We start from the raw sequence: 16,333 nt of genomic DNA on the forward strand, positions 1-16,333 counted from the left end.
TGTCATCGACTGAAGAACATCATACAAGATCTCATTGATAGAGGTGACATTGAGATTGAAGGACACTCATCCAATCAAGAACATGAAATGTTTAAGGAACCATTCCCAAAGCATGACAAGGGAAAAGCTAAAGCCACAGATGACCAAACCAACTATACCAGAGCATCTTATAACTATGTTTCCACTGTTAATCACATTTCGATGGACAATTATGTCTCTACCATTATCCTCAAGGACAAAACACCTGAGAATTCTACCCAAAGACCCAAGATTGTCCTAAAAGGCATTGGATCTTCTTTCGAACCTACCTCTGAATGTAATGTTACAACTCATCAAGGTAAATTTAGTTTGCAAGGTGCCCCAGCTAAAAACACCGCTTTCTCATCAACCAAGCCTGAGTATGACCTTGTAGAACAGTTAGGGAAGACACCCACGCTTATCTCAATCCTTGAGCTCTTATGTATATCCCCCACACATAAAGCTATTCTTGTCAAAATCTTAAGAGACACTTCCATCCCCACTGATCTGAATGTGGACTAGTTTCAAGCCATGGTGGGATACCTTTCCATTCCACACTCCCTTACATTCACAAAAGCTGACGACGCCTCTGTAAGCCAACCACATAATGCACCTTTACACATTGAAGCCTTCCTACACAAACATATAATAAAACAAGTCCTGATAGATGGAGGAGTAGGTCTAAACATTTGTACTTTGAGCACTATTAAACAATTGGGATATTCAGATAAAGCTATGAATTCTACAAACAAAATTACCATCAAAGCATATGATGATGAAGAGCGTTCATCCAAGGGCACAATCACCTTACCTCTCAGAGTTGGGCCAGTTACAAAGGATGTGGTTTGTCAAGTCCTAGACCTTGATCTCACATACAACATATTTCTAGGACGTCCATGGATTCATGAGATGAGCGCAGTCCCATCTACATATCATCGATGTATCAAGTTTCCACACAATGGAGTTGAAGTGACTGTCAAAGCTGACCCAAACCCATTCATATATTGCAACAATCTGCGATCTAGATCAGAAATAACAATAGGAATCAATCGAGAAGTTGTTCCATCTTCAACATATGTGGATCCACGATCCTTGAAAGCTTCTACATCAAAGCAAGCAGAGCTAACATAAAAATTCAATATTAAAGACATGGGATGTGGTGAGTATATCTTTCATGTTGATCAACTCCCACTATCTCCTAAGACATTCAATCAACAAGAACAACCTACAAACAATTTGCAAGGAATTGGGGGTGAACCACCTAGTGTTGTGGCTACTAAGTCTGAATGGAAATATCCTCTAGTGGTGCAAGCAACTCTTGATATCAATTGTAAAGCGGAAAAATCGAACCCTAGTTGTTCTCCCCCCCCCCCCCCCACTCCAAGGAGAGAGAAGGGAGATCACTAGGGTTGACGGTTTTCACTTAGGAGAGACTTTACATTCAAAAGAGGGGTTGAAACCCACAAGATCCAATCTCACACAATGCAAGACTGGATTTTAAATGAGTTTCAAGGGTTAAGACATCAAGGATACCCTCTTTTGTAAAGAATGTAGATGGAATGATTGAATTAGGAATGTGTGTAGAAGCAATAAAGATTCGCTTGTAAATGGAGATAGGGATACGGGATGAAGCTGCGGACCTGGAATTAGCAGTAAAATGTCGAGACGATGCTGTTCTGCAAATTTGAGTGAAAGTTGACGGGACGATGGCGCCCAGAGTGCACATGGTCCTCTGAAAAATCCGCGAAATGAAGGTGGATCTGTTCGTCTCTTGTTGTAAGAATGTTTGTATTCTTACATGCGAAGGTGTAATGTATGTTGTATGTGATCTCCTCTTCAATGGTTGAATCCTTGTCTTGAATGCAACACCTAGCCTTGAATGGAGACTTAGAATGCTCAATTGCTTGAAGGAATGCTTGAATGCTTGAATGTTTGAATGTTTGAATATCGCTTCCGCGTCTTGCTCTTTTTCTTCCTTTTTCCTTTTTCTTCCTTTCTAGGAGAGGAAAAGTAGTTTATATACTTGTCAATTAGGGTTGAGAGATTGATTTTCCCGACCTTAGGCCGACCTAGAAACATTATTTTCCAATTTGCAAACTTAAAGACCCGATGCCCAACAAGAGACCGGGCCCAAAATAGGGCCAGGGACCATGGCGCTGGGCGCCATGGTCCTGGGGGACCAGGACGCTAGGCGCCATGGTCCCACCTCCCGAGATAGTAGGGTGCAAGGAGGGATCAGGCCAAGGTGCAAAAAGATGCAGTTTTTGGTGTCGTAAAATGGTTTCGGGGTCTCCATTCAGGTTCAACGTTGTGCCACCATCGTGAAGACCCAAATGCAGTCGAAATTGCAAGTGTCACAATTTTAGGATGCTACATTTAGCCCCCACTTTAGCGCGAGTATAAGTGTATGCCCATACTTCCAGTAAAGTACAAGGAAACAACATTGAAAGACTTTCACCACGTCAAGGAGGCAAGATACACCAAGCCCCTAGTGGACTAAGGATCTTACGACTTCGATTGACAAAGTAAAAGGGAAGATCACGAGGGAGAACCATGACTGTCAGTAGTAAGGTTCCCTCACTATGAGTCATACAAGAAAAATACCAAATTTTTTTGAGGCAAAGCTAAGTTCGCCAAGAAACTTTCAAGTATCTTGAAGAGATATGAACGGGATGTATGCCCCCCTACGTTAAAGCGATCGCACACGCATCACCGAGGGTGATTGCTTTAAGGTAGTGATACATATAAGAAATGAAAAAGGGAGAGGAGCATATTATCACAAGGATTTAGCCCCCAAGTGTGAGATAAGCCCAAGGATAATAGACACAAAACACAAAGCACAAGGTGACTTCGCTTTCCTTGGGGTCAGTATGCTGTATGATAATTCATGTATATCATATGTATGTATTCATAATTGTTCTTCATTCCCCAATCAAGGAAGGTCACCTAGAAGAAGGGAACACGTGTCTTTTGAGTCAACATGAGAGAGACCAAAAGAGATCTCAATGCTTTGCATCATCCTCAAGTAGACAACAGTAAGGACAACAAATAGAAGAATGAGAATAACACATAGAAGAAGTAACAAAAGAGATCAAGAGAGGAGGAGAGAGTCTGCTATGCTAATGAAACTAGTCTAGCACGTCATCTACCCCCCGATCTTGCTGATCAATATTTCGGGAAGGCAGGAAACACGCTAGAGGAGGAACATCCAACACAGCAGATGGAGCTATCACAAGATCCAAACAAGGGCTATTTTCATGTTCCAAGCCACGTAGTTCTTGTCTAGGAGCTAGGATAAGTGCTTTAGAAAATTCATTAGATAAATGGTTATCAACATCAACATATTCATATTCACTATCAGAAGAAAGAGGAGTAACATTTTCATCATGAATAACATTTTCATCTATATCATCATCAAGATTTATAAAAATAGGATCTTTAACTCGCACAGGATCAAGACCATCATGCATCTTATGTTTAGGAGATTTTGGCTCAATTTTTGGCCGAGGAGAAAATGGAATAATACTGGTTGAAGGTGTTTTTGGGGATTGCGAAGTTTGAGAAGCAGCTGCCTGAGATCTAAGACGACGCTTTCATCGGCGTTCACGTGCAGAACGATTTCGTCTAGTCCTAGTAGGAAGTTGAGAGGATTGAGGAGGAGGAATGTTCTCATCCTTATCACTTGGGTGTTTAGGTTGTGGTCTTTTAGGTTGAATAATAGGAGAAGAGGAAGCTCTCTTCTCTCCATAAGAGGAAGGAGGAGGAACTACTCCATATAAAGGAGGAATATTTGGTTTAGGAAGGAGACCAAGTCCATCATGACGAGGAGGTATAGGTCTATTTTTAGAAAGTTTATTAGATATGGGCATAATCACATTCATAGGGATGGGTTGGGAATCTTCTTGAGGGAAGACATTAGTTTTATCTTTCAAAGGAAGAACTTCCTTCTCAAGAATGATAGGAATATCAAGTTTGGGTGTTCTAGGTTCACTTAGAGATAGGATCATATCTTTTTTCCACTTTTGATAAGATTTGAAAAGATGATCACTCCGTGGTGGAAGAGATTGGAATTGTTTAGGCCAAAAATAATCAATAGGAACGCTAGAAGTTCTTTCAGCTGGTTTAAAGAGACTATGATTGACAGTAACAACTTCACCATTATGGGGAAATTTCAAACACTTGTGAATAGGAGAAGCAATAGCTTTCATGGAAGATAACCAAGGATAGCCTAGCTTCACACGAAATTGTTCGGACGATGGACTAATAGCAAAGTCCACATCAAGGGATTTGTTATGGACCTCAATAGGTAATGTAATAGAACCAATTGCAGGAGAAGAAAATGCATCAAATAGTTTCACAACCACATTTTTTTTGTCATAGATCACTTGATTCAATTGCAAAGTAAAAAGAAATTCTTCAGTAATGACATTAACCATACAAGAAGGATCAATAAGCACTCCATGGCAAGGTGTATTCTTGACTTTTGCAACTATATATAAAGGACCATCAGGTGCCCTGATAGTTTCACTGGAATCAAATGTGATGGAAGGTTCTTTAGGGATTTTCTGCTGTTCCACAAAGTTAATCACATTCGGAGTCATAGACACAAGACTATCAGGTGAGAAAGAGGAATCATTAGTCTCAACCACATTAGAGGTATGAGAAGGTAATAGATCAGTAAAAATCTTAAGATTTTGGTTAGGAGGAGCTACAGATGTGTTACCTTTATCATTCACACCAGAAACAGACATAGTATTATTATCAATCAGATCTTGAATTTTACCCTTTAAAGCAAAACATTTTTCAGTATCATGCCCAGGTTGACGATGAAATTGACAAAAAGATTTGTTATCAAAATAGGGTGAATTAATCTTTGTAGGATCTATTTGCTTTATAGGAGGAAGAGTAAGCACATTTTGTTCCAATAACTTATTCATAATACTATGCAATGATTCATTCAAAGGAGTAAACTTTCTTTCTTTCTTGAAAAACTTAGAAATAGGAGGCACACCTGATGCTGCATTCACATTGTTGTTGATGATGTTTTCATTGAATTTAATGGACTCTCTGTTCGGTTTAAACTTCCCAAATGGTTGTTGACTACTATCACCCTTATCACTCGGAGCCATTGGATTTGCTCGTTCCATTTGACCCACAATCAGTTTATAATTGTGAAGAGTTGCGCACAACTGTTGGAAAGAAGTAAACTCAGAAAACAGAAGTTTTTCTCTAATATCTTTTTGTAAATTAGAAATAAAGATTCTTTGAATATCATTGTCAGGTACTGGAAAAGAAATTTGAGCATACAAATGCTTATATCTACCAATGAAATCAGTCACTTTTTCTTTAACACCTTGTTTACAATGCATTAAATCAATCAAAGTAACTTTAGGACTTATATTGTTTTGAAATTGTTGAATAAAAGCATTTGCAAGTTGTTCAAAAGAATTAATAGAATAAGAAGGCAATGAGCAATACCATTGTAGGGCTTTATCTCTTAATGTTCTAGTAAACAGTTTTGCAAGCATCCTTTGGTCATAAGTAAAATCGGTACATATTGTCTTAAAGGTCTTAACATGTGTTAGAGGATCACCCTTACCATTATAAAGCTCCAAATGCGGAATTTCAACATGTTTAGGGGGGATAGCTCGAACAATGTCAATAGAAAGTGGGCTCGCAACATCAAATTTTGGCACACTAGTCTTAGATTGATTCATAGAGGCAATTTGTTGCTGTAAACAAGAGACAATTTGTGCAAGATTGTTGATGGTCGCTTAGGTCGAAGAGTTCATATTAGACGTGTTAGATTGTGATGGAGGTATTATGTTATTGAAAGAAGGCATTGATTGAGAGTAAGGTGGTGGGAAACTATGATAGTTAGTCATAGGGGATGATTGGAAAGGAGGAACACTACAAGGAGGAATGGAATAATTAAATGAATTGCCCCCTTGCGTGGTGTTTATTTGTGGAGATGAAATAGGAACACTCATTGAAGGAATGAATGAAGAATTCAGATTGAATGAAGGAAGAGGGTTGATTGAAGAAGAGGGATTGCCCCCATGACTGGTGATCATAGGTGGAATGTTTTGTATTGAAGTAGTCATTATGTTTGATGTAAAAGTAGGTATACTAGCAATAGGAGTTGTCAAAGGAATAGAATGATTAACTTGAGTAGGAGGTTTTGTATAACCTAAAGTTTCGGCACAACTTTTCATAGGCATCACATTCGAATCCACAATGTGTGCAATACCACACAAAATATCAATTCCATTCTTATCACTTTGAACCATACTTTTTAGACCCTCAATTAATGAAAGAGCTTCACTATCAGGGTATTCTTGAGACATTTATTGTCGAAAATCATCAAATTGGTTATCCAATTTCGAAAGTTGTTCTACAGAAACCTCATGGAGAGCTTCTTCATCATTAAGAGGATTAGAGGAATTACCCATGTCCTCGTTAAAAAGGCCATTCAAATTAGGTTCCATCTCCTCAGTAATTAAACCTTGGAAGGACTTAATTCTAAGGCTTCGTCTAACAGGAATAGTGTAAGTAGGGCTTATTGTTGTAAAACTCATGCACTAAAGAGAGAGAGAAGATTTTGAATTTTAGAGGTAGCAAATTTCAATAAAATCAGCCAATCTCCTAGATTTAAGCTGTTAAATACAATCAGGACAATCTCTCAAAGTTTCGAAAAAAATGTCAGGGACCGTGGCGAACGGAGTGCACACTGTCCTCGCAACTTTTTTCGAGATTTTCAGGGATGAAAGATATGATGATTTTAAAGCTAATCTGAAAAAATTGAGTGATATTACGATCTTTAGATAGGCCAAATTAAAGTTGCAATCTTAAAATTGAACCCTACCAAGATTGTTGAAAAATGCAAAATTTGAATTTTGAAAAAGAGAGGGAAACTGAAATTTTGAATTTTATGATTTTAGAGGGAATACTGAAAGCAATGCAGACTTTGAAATTTTAAAGTTGACTCGATTTCATGCAAAATTCAAATTTGAAAGCGGAAATCAAAGTTGCTGTAATTAAACACTTAATTTCAAAAGTCACAAACTGCAAAAATTTGAATAAAGCACTGAAATTTCGAATGAATGCTAACACACTTTTCAGATTTAAGACAGTAAGAAACACAATTTTGATATGAATTTTAATTTCAACAATTTTTGAATGATTATAAGCCTTTATCCAAGCAATCACTAGACCAACTTTGACTTTAATTTTGAAAGTGTTAGAATTAATAAAATCAGCCAAAATTCTGGATTTTAGCAGAAAAATACAGTAAGATCTAGCTCCCGAAATTTTAGAAAAAATGTCGGGGACGATGGCGCTCGGGGTGCACACGGTCCTCACAAATTTTCTCCAAATTTTCAGAGATGAAAGATATTGTGATTTTGTTGCGGAATCCAAAGTTACAGCTGATTTGGAGGTGTTTTGATCAGTGAAATTATCAGTCAAAGGTTCAATCAAGAAGGTTTTAAAAATTAGGGTTTTGACACTTAACCACTTAATTTTCAAAATTAAAGCACAAATATGAATTAACAATTTGTAATAGAAGGGTAGATCTGAAACAAGCATTAACAATTAAACATTTCACAAGCTTAATTACTAAAAAGAAAATTTTAGGGTTTTTATGCAATTAACCTCAAAAATTTGCAAAAGATCAAACATGGAAATGTAATTAAGGAAGCAAATTTTTCAGATCTAACCATGAATAATCAGAATTAGGATTTTCACGTCGGGTTCACCAAAATGTAAAGCGGAAAAATCGAACCCTAGTTGTTCTCCCCCCCCCAACTCCAAGGAGAGAGAAGGGAGATCACTAGGGTTGACGGTTTTCACTTAGGAGAGACTTTACATTCAAAAGAGGGGTTGAAACCCACAAGATCCAATCTCACACAATGGAAGACTGGATTTTAAATGAGTTTCAAGGGTTAAGACATCAAGGATACCCTCTTTTGTAAAGAATGTAGATGGAATGATTGAATTAGGAATGTGTGTAGAAGCAAGAAAGATTCGCTTGTAAATGGAGATAGGGATACGGGATGAAGCTGCGGACCTGGAATTAGCAGTAAAATGTCGAGACGATGCTATTCTGCAAATTTGAGCGAAAGTTGATGGGACGATGGCGCCCAGAATGCACACGGTCCTCCGAAAAATCCGCAAAACGAAGGTGGATCTGTTCGTCTCTTGTTGTAAGAATGTTTGTATTCTTACATGCGAAGGTGTAATGTATGTTGTATGTGATCTCCTCTTCAATGGTTGAATCCTTGTCTTGAATGCAACACCTAGCCTTGAATGGAGACTTAGAATGCTCAATTGCTTGAAGCAATGCTTGAATGCTTGAATGTTTGAATGTTTGAATATCGCTTCCGCGTCTTGCTCTTTTTCTTCCTTTTTCCTTTTTCTTCCTTTCTAGGAGAGGAAAAGTAGTTTATATACTTGTCAATTAGGGTTGAGAGACGGATTTTCCCGACCTTAGGCTGACCTAGAAACATTATTTTCCAATTTGCAAACTTAAAGACCCGATGCCCAACAAGAGACCAGGCCCAAAATAGGGCCAGGGACCAGGGCGCTGGGCGCCATGGTCCTGGGGGACCAGGGCGCTAGGTGCCATGGTCCCACCTCCCTGGACAGGGTGCAAGGAGGTATCAGGCCAAGGTGCAAAAAGATGTAGTTTTTGGTGTCGTAAACAGGTTTCGGGGTCTCCATTCAGGTTCAACGTTGCACCGCCATCGTGAAGACCCAAATGCAGTCAAAATTGCAAGTGTCACAACTTTAGGACGCTACATCAATACTCCTAAGAGTGGTTCCAATGAAGAATCTATTGAGTGTATCACCAACCCTCTTGAGAACTCACATAGCCTTACCATATCATCCACTCATTCCATTTTCACTCCTCTCCCAGACTTGGATCAACAAGAATTACAAAAGCCCTTACTCATTGGGGATCAAAAATCAAGCTTTGAAAATAAATATCTAAAAGTCAAAACTAAAGAAAAGTCCTTTAGTCCAAATCAAAATCAAAAGCTACTGGACTCCACAAAAATCAAAGTCAAGGATAAAAATCCTATGAAGCAAAAAGAGCAAGAGTTGATCTCCCCTAATATCAAAATAATTGGGGGAAAATGTTCTAAAATTTTAAGTCAAAAAGTATACTTGTTGATCCTAAGTCTCCATCATGCTATCCTACTTTCACTTCTTTGCACAATCAGAAGCCTTCATCACTCATCTACTTGTTCCACACATCCTTTCTTTTCTGGCGATACATCATGGACCTTTAATGAAGCTTCCTTGAAGGACTTTGTTATCAGGGATGCCCAAACTTCTTCAGGTGACATGCATATGGGCCTCAGTAGTCCACACGCTAGTAATTCTGTCTCATTTCCTTTATCAAGGAGGATAGTCACTTGAGCTACACATCATTTAGTCAAGGAACAATGCAACTACAATAATAAAGTCAAGCCTCACACATTTGAGGTAGGTGACTTAGTTCTCAAAGAAAATCCTAAAAATCAGCAAGATAGAGAGAAGAAGGGCAAATTTGAACCAAATTGGCTTGGTCCTTACATCATTACAACAGCCTATGCATTTGGTGCATATCAGTTTTCAACTTCAGATGGTGAATCTTTGGAGGATCCTATCAACAGCAAGCACCTTTGCAGGTTTTACACATAGCTCTTCAGCATATCCTAATCACAAAAAGACAAAAAAATCATAAAAATACAAAATTGTTACTTGGTGAAAACCTGGCAAACAAGTGCCCTGTGACACAAAATAAATAATTTTTATTTTTTTTGAAAAATCCAAAAAATTAAACAAAAAATTAAACCTGGCAAACAAGCGCCCTGGGCAAGTACCATGGTGAAAACTGGGTCACCGGTGCCATGTGTAGAGACATTGCTCCTCCCTCCTTCACGATTCCATTTCATCCTTTCACTTTGCACACACTCACAACCTATCCATTCATAATAAACTTACCCATTCTTATCATGGCTTGTTATTGATCTAGCCAAGATTGGTTCGCCATCCATAATAATCCTTCCTTTTCACCCCTTTTCATCCATAATAAATCAACTCCTATCTGTGGCTAAGGCAGATCCTACGTCTAGTGATGGGTGTGGAACTGAGAGCATCACATGTATCGAGGAGTACAGTTTTTTTCACTTTTCTTCAATCTATCTGCGCACAATCCGCAATAAAGTAACACTTGCATCGCCGATCCACAATAAAGTTTCGTCTTCTCTGCAATAAAGTATCAGTTTCATGGATTTATTCACTTTCAGATGAGACACAACAATAACAATGGACTTTCAACAAATCAAATCTTTCGACAAACTCAGACAACATTATGGTTCAGTGCGATCTATCCTTTTTGTGAAAGTAAACATTGTGACCACAATCAAATAGACTTATACTAGTGACAAGAGACACTAAACTTGAGGACTACAGTGGATGTTGGTGTCGAGTCTTGGTTTTCTTTTGATTTTATCTCTCTGGTGACATGTCTTTTAGCTTTTCCAGGATGTCTCTGACTAGAGATTTTATCTCCGGGATGTCTTTGACTAGAAAGGCGAGGATGGGGTATCGCCACCTATTTTTCTTTTTGTTGTTTGTGGATTGTCTCTTAGTAATGCTATGACTTGTCTAAGGATATGAGGACACTGAGAGTCTAGTATGAATTGGGGCATTCATTATTTGCAACTGTCTTATCTCCATGCAAACAGGTACAATGACTTTCTGGGTCAAACATATATCTGGATTGTCATAACCTACTTGCCATAATAAAGCTCAATGATGATAATGCACAAGAAGCTCTTTCACTTTGATATCTTCTATCTTCCATCCCCCTTTCTTGATTGACTTCCATCATCCTTCTTAAGTCCGTGTAGCCTGTTATCACACGACTGAGTATAATGACACACCAAAAATATCTGCATCTCATGTAGTTGCACTTGCATTATCACATATTAAGCATTTCATACATACATATAGATATCACAATTGCATCACATCCTGCACACAACACATATTAGCACATTTTACATTTTCATCATGTAAATAATCATTTGCATTATCATATTCATTTGCATTTCATACATTCACATTTGCATTGTCATAACATATAAAAACATAAAATAACAAAAATATTGCATTTCATTATGTACATATTTGCATCCATATCATAACCATCACATAGAAACATACATCGTGAAACATCTCATCACATAGGTACACATGCATATAGCTACCGCAAAGATGAATCTCATATATACATATAATCATAAGTGTCATGATACAATGATGTCAAAATCATATGGCTATAATCACCCGAAGGTGTCTACATCATCATACAAAATGGTACAAAACTGATACATAGGGAGCCCTCTAAGGCTATGATGAACTCCCTCCCTTGGAGTCACCTAGCCTCGACAAAGTCTGAGCCTTGGAAGGACCCACCCCAGGATCATCTCTCCTGCCTCTCCTATCTGGTGGTGGTGGAGGACCCATAACCCCACTGCTAGACGCCTGTCTCCGTTGACTCCCTCCAGTGGTCGTCACTGTCCGCGATGGTCTGCGGAAGCTCCTAGCCTGCTGATGTGGTGGCACTGCCCTGTAGTATAGGTCTCGCCAGTAGCCTATCTCCTCCCCTACCTGCATAACATAGGTGTATCCCACCCCTGTGTCCTTTGTCACCTACCTCCCAGCCCTCACTGCTATCTCAGCCTCAGAATAATGTTGGATAGCCTGATCTCTCTCCCACTCAGTGTCCCTGAGCTGTCTCCTGAGTCAATCCCTCTCCCGCTCAAGATCTTGGATCTCATCTGCCTATCCCTAGTAGATCTCCCTCAACTCTAGTAGCTCATCCTCCTCCTCAGCCCCCTATACCTGTGGTTACTCCTGTGGCTGCCCTTGTCCATGTACCTATGGCTGCTCCTGTGGCTGCCTCTGCCCCTGTCCCCATCCCTGTACCTGTCCCTGCACTTGTCTAGGACCCTATGCTGCTGGCACCTATAACAACAATCCACCTCTACCTCTCACCACCCGAGCCTGTCTCTCCTCTCCACCCTCTGTCCACGGAGCCACTCTCCTCTCTCCTACTGCACCCCGCCTCTTCCGTCGGCCTCTACCTCCGCCATCTCCGTCATCATCATCCCCTCTGCCATCTTCATCTATCAACTCTCCTGGATCTGTCAACCATGGAAATGGATGCTCAGCCCAGTATGCAGTATACTCTGCATCCTCGATCTCTGGCCACATATCACATGACAAGGGAGTCATCTCTACCAGCTGCATCATGGCCTGATCATATGATAACAATGGCCCGAAGTGTGCTTGATTCCTCACTGTCTGAGCATACATCTTGGAACCCCGTGGCATCTGCTAGATCCTACCAAATTGCCTGCATACTTTGTCTACCAACTGCCTCTCCATTACATAGGGCATCCTCCCAATCAGATATCTGCTCCTGAAGATGTATGGCAGCTCCACTGCATCATCCTCCCACTCCTCGCACTCTCAGTACAACCTCCATAGCACAGTGTCGATCTAATCGATGTCTCGGCACCAGTACTCCAACCTGCCAATCCATGGCTGTGATGTAATCATATCATACAAGTGAAGAAAACTGCGTCCATGACCCCTGCCTCTGAAATGTATCGGTCGTGTCACTGGCAGATGCTCATATGCCCATACCTATAACAATGTCACTCCGCAGCCTAATCCTACTGATCCATGGTATACAAACTGATGGAGCTCATAGTACAAATGCACCAGCATGCACGGTCCCTAGACATATCTGGTATGTTGTGTCACCAATGTCTCCAAGGTTCTCCCCCAGCCCACAACCAACCCTCATGTCACCCTATCCATACATAGGAACCCACTGATCACTCCTCCTAGCACCGTTGGTAGCGCCAATCCTATCATTGTCATGGTATCCCAGGAGACATGTCTTGCCCTCATCTCCATTTCCAGATCCCGGAACACTTGTCTTAGGGCATCCCTATCTCCGTCTCAATCATAGGGTATCAACTCCCCATCGATCGGTATCCTCAGAATCCTATATACATCCTCTAAGGTGACTGTCATCTCACCCATCGACAACTGAAAAGTGCAAGTCTTAGAGTGCCATCTCTTAGCAAGTGCAGTCAGCAAACTCATGTTCGCCTAAAACTCAGGCACATATAGAATAAATCTCAAACCCATAACCTCAATTGTGGCTCTGTCCTCAAAGGTCAGCTCCGGTCGTAACCTTTGATTCGATGGGAATCTCTCCCATGACTCCAGCATAGGTAGGTACTCCTGCAGTCAAACAAATCAACTATGTCAGTCAAAGTGGCATTCCCTGTTCATCCTAAGTGCTTATGATACTCTATCAAAGTGAAACTCACTATTCATCACAAAGTGTTGCTTCTATTCTAGTGACATTCACTGTTCATCACAAAGTGTTGCTATTTATCCTAGTGGTGCTCCCTGTTCATCACAAATTACTACGTGTTTTTGCACTCCTTGTTCATCACAAAGTGCTGCTCATATTTGCACTCCCTGTTCATCACAAAGTGCTGCTCATATTTGCACTCCCTATTCATCACAAAATGTTGCTCATATTAGTACTCCTTGTTCATCACAAAGTACTATGTCTTGGTACTCACTGTTCATCACAAAGTGCCTCGATCTATTCTAGTCTTCCCTAGAGGACCTGCTTGAGTGAATCTTCTCAGCAGCTTATCCAATCGACAACGTATGTTCATCACAAAACTGCCGATTCGACCTTGAAGACATTAATTTGCTTTCATTACATAAACGCGCTTACATATTGCATATATGTGCCTAAAATACACAGACGTGCCTCTACTCTGCATAGATGCGCCTGCTCTGCACAAACGTGCCCACATAGCATAAACGTGCCTGCACAACGCAAACGTGCTCGAATTTGACATAGACACCATTTCATTCATAGATGTGCCTGGCACAAACACAGACGCACCTAGCCAACCTAGACTTACCTGGCACCAATGCAGATGCGCCTTGGCATTTTTTGACATTACCTAAAGCGCATTTATTGCACTACCTAAGATGCATTAATGACAACATTTATTACAACAAAGTACAAGGAGGTTTTGAGGTACTTACCGGCTCTCCTGCATTTGCTGGCCTCTGAAATCGGCGAACGCGATCGAATCTACGAACCAATGCCATCGCTGCTGACTGCTGATGCTCTATTCTCTCTCTGCACTTTGATCCCTTGGATGTGTGGATGACAACGAGGATTTTTTCCCTCGTGGTCTATTTTATAGACTGCCCTAGCCCTAGCCCTAGCCCTCATTTCCTGAGTCAGTCTTCCTTATCCCGTGACTCTGTCACTCCATCCGGTCAGTCCATTCTAGCATTTCTCTCTTATCAAGAGATTGTCTGTGATCTTTTCAGACATTTTCATCCAATCTCTCGAGGGGGCATATCATTCCCATCTTGGGGCAACTTTGTATCAGTTCATATTATCTTCTTTGAAACAACACGACAAGTTGCATTGTCTCAAAGAGGGGCAAAATGTAGACATCTAAAATTGTCTAGTCTAATTAAATAAATATTTTATTTATTTAATTACTTTAGCCTAATTCTTCTATTAATTAAATGAATCTTTATTTATTTAATTAATTCATTTATCCTCTTCTAAGCCTTGTTTCTCATTTAAATAAATATATTTATTTAAATTGTCCTTTTCTTAAATTAAATAAATATCTTATTTATTTAATTAATCCCACTTCTTCTATTAATTAAATGAATCTTTATTTATTTAATTAATTCATTAGCCTTTTCCACCTATGACACATGTCGTTTATCTCTTAATTCCTACACTACCTACCCTCTCATTATTTTATTATTTTCTCTACCTACCCTCTAATCTTAGCTGACCATTTATCTTTTACACCTCTCAATCTTATCCCTTCATTTCTTATGGTTTCTTCTATATAAGGAGATGCTTCCTTCATTATCAACCCTAACTACTTGATCAATTGACTACACTACGCTTTTGAACTTTCATATGCGATCCTACTTGCAACCACATTTTCATTCTTTGTTGAGCTCTTGTGCACACATAAAATTTGAGAGCAAATATATCAAACAAGATCAATGGAGATAGGAAGAATGGAGATCAAAACCCTATTGGACATGTGATGGTATAATCTTTATGATTTCATTTGATTTGCATTGTCTTAGGTAATCTTCATATGTTATGGTGGATCTTTGTTGTTGTTAGGCTAGGGTTTTGTGGTTGAATTCATTTAGTCTTTCAATATTATTGTTGTATCCATTTTCACCGTATACAGTAACAGTGCTCCTACATCGGTAGATGTTGATGTAAATGAAGATGAGGATAAAGAAGAAAAACAAGAGGAATCAGTTAAGATCATTCCTAGGTATGTAAAGCTAAATCATGATCCAAAGCAGATCATAGGAGATAAGGATGCAATAATTCTTACAAGAAGAAAGGTCAGAGAAAGTTATTGCATGATATCTAAATTTGAGCCTAAGACATTTAAAGAGGCACATAAAGATGAAGACTAGATTAAGGCTATGGAAGAGGAACTTGACCAGATAGAAAAGAATGGTACATGGTCGTTGGTACCCAGACCGGAGCATAAAAATGTTATTGGCACCAAATGGGTTTATAGAAAGAAACTAAATGAAGATGAGACAATGGTAAGAAACAAAGAAAGATTGGTATGTAAGGGATATGCCCAAGAATAAGGAGAAGACTATGGAGAAACCTTTGCTCCAGTAGCTAGATTGGAAGGTGTTTGAATGCTACTTGCTTTTGCAGCCTTCAAAGGATTCAAAGTGTATCAGATGGATGTGAAATCTACATTCTTGAATGGAATACTTGAAGAGGAAGTGTATATAGAGCAACCAGATGGGTTTTCCCTATCAGAAGACAGTGATATGGTGTGTAGGGTTTATAAAGCCTTGTATGGATTGAAGCAAGCACCTAGAGCATGGTATGAATATTTACACTCACATCTTGTGAAGATTGGATTTGAAAGAACAAGTGAAGATAGCAATATCTATCTTAAGTTAGAAGGAGATTAGATTCTGATTTGTGAAGTGTTTGTTGATGACATATTTTTTGGTGGAGATGACAAAATGAGCCATGAATTTGTAGATGAGATGAAGAAATAATTTGAGATGTCACTAATCGAAGAGATTAAGTTCTTCATTGGACTACAAATTCAACAAATGAAAGATGGTATATTTATCACTTAGTCCAAGTATGTCAAAGAGGTGTTGAAGACCTTTGGCATGG

Source organism: Cryptomeria japonica, chromosome 10, assembly GCF_030272615.1.
Source record: "Cryptomeria japonica chromosome 10, Sugi_1.0, whole genome shotgun sequence".
NCBI lineage: Eukaryota > Viridiplantae > Streptophyta > Pinopsida > Cupressales > Cupressaceae > Cryptomeria > Cryptomeria japonica.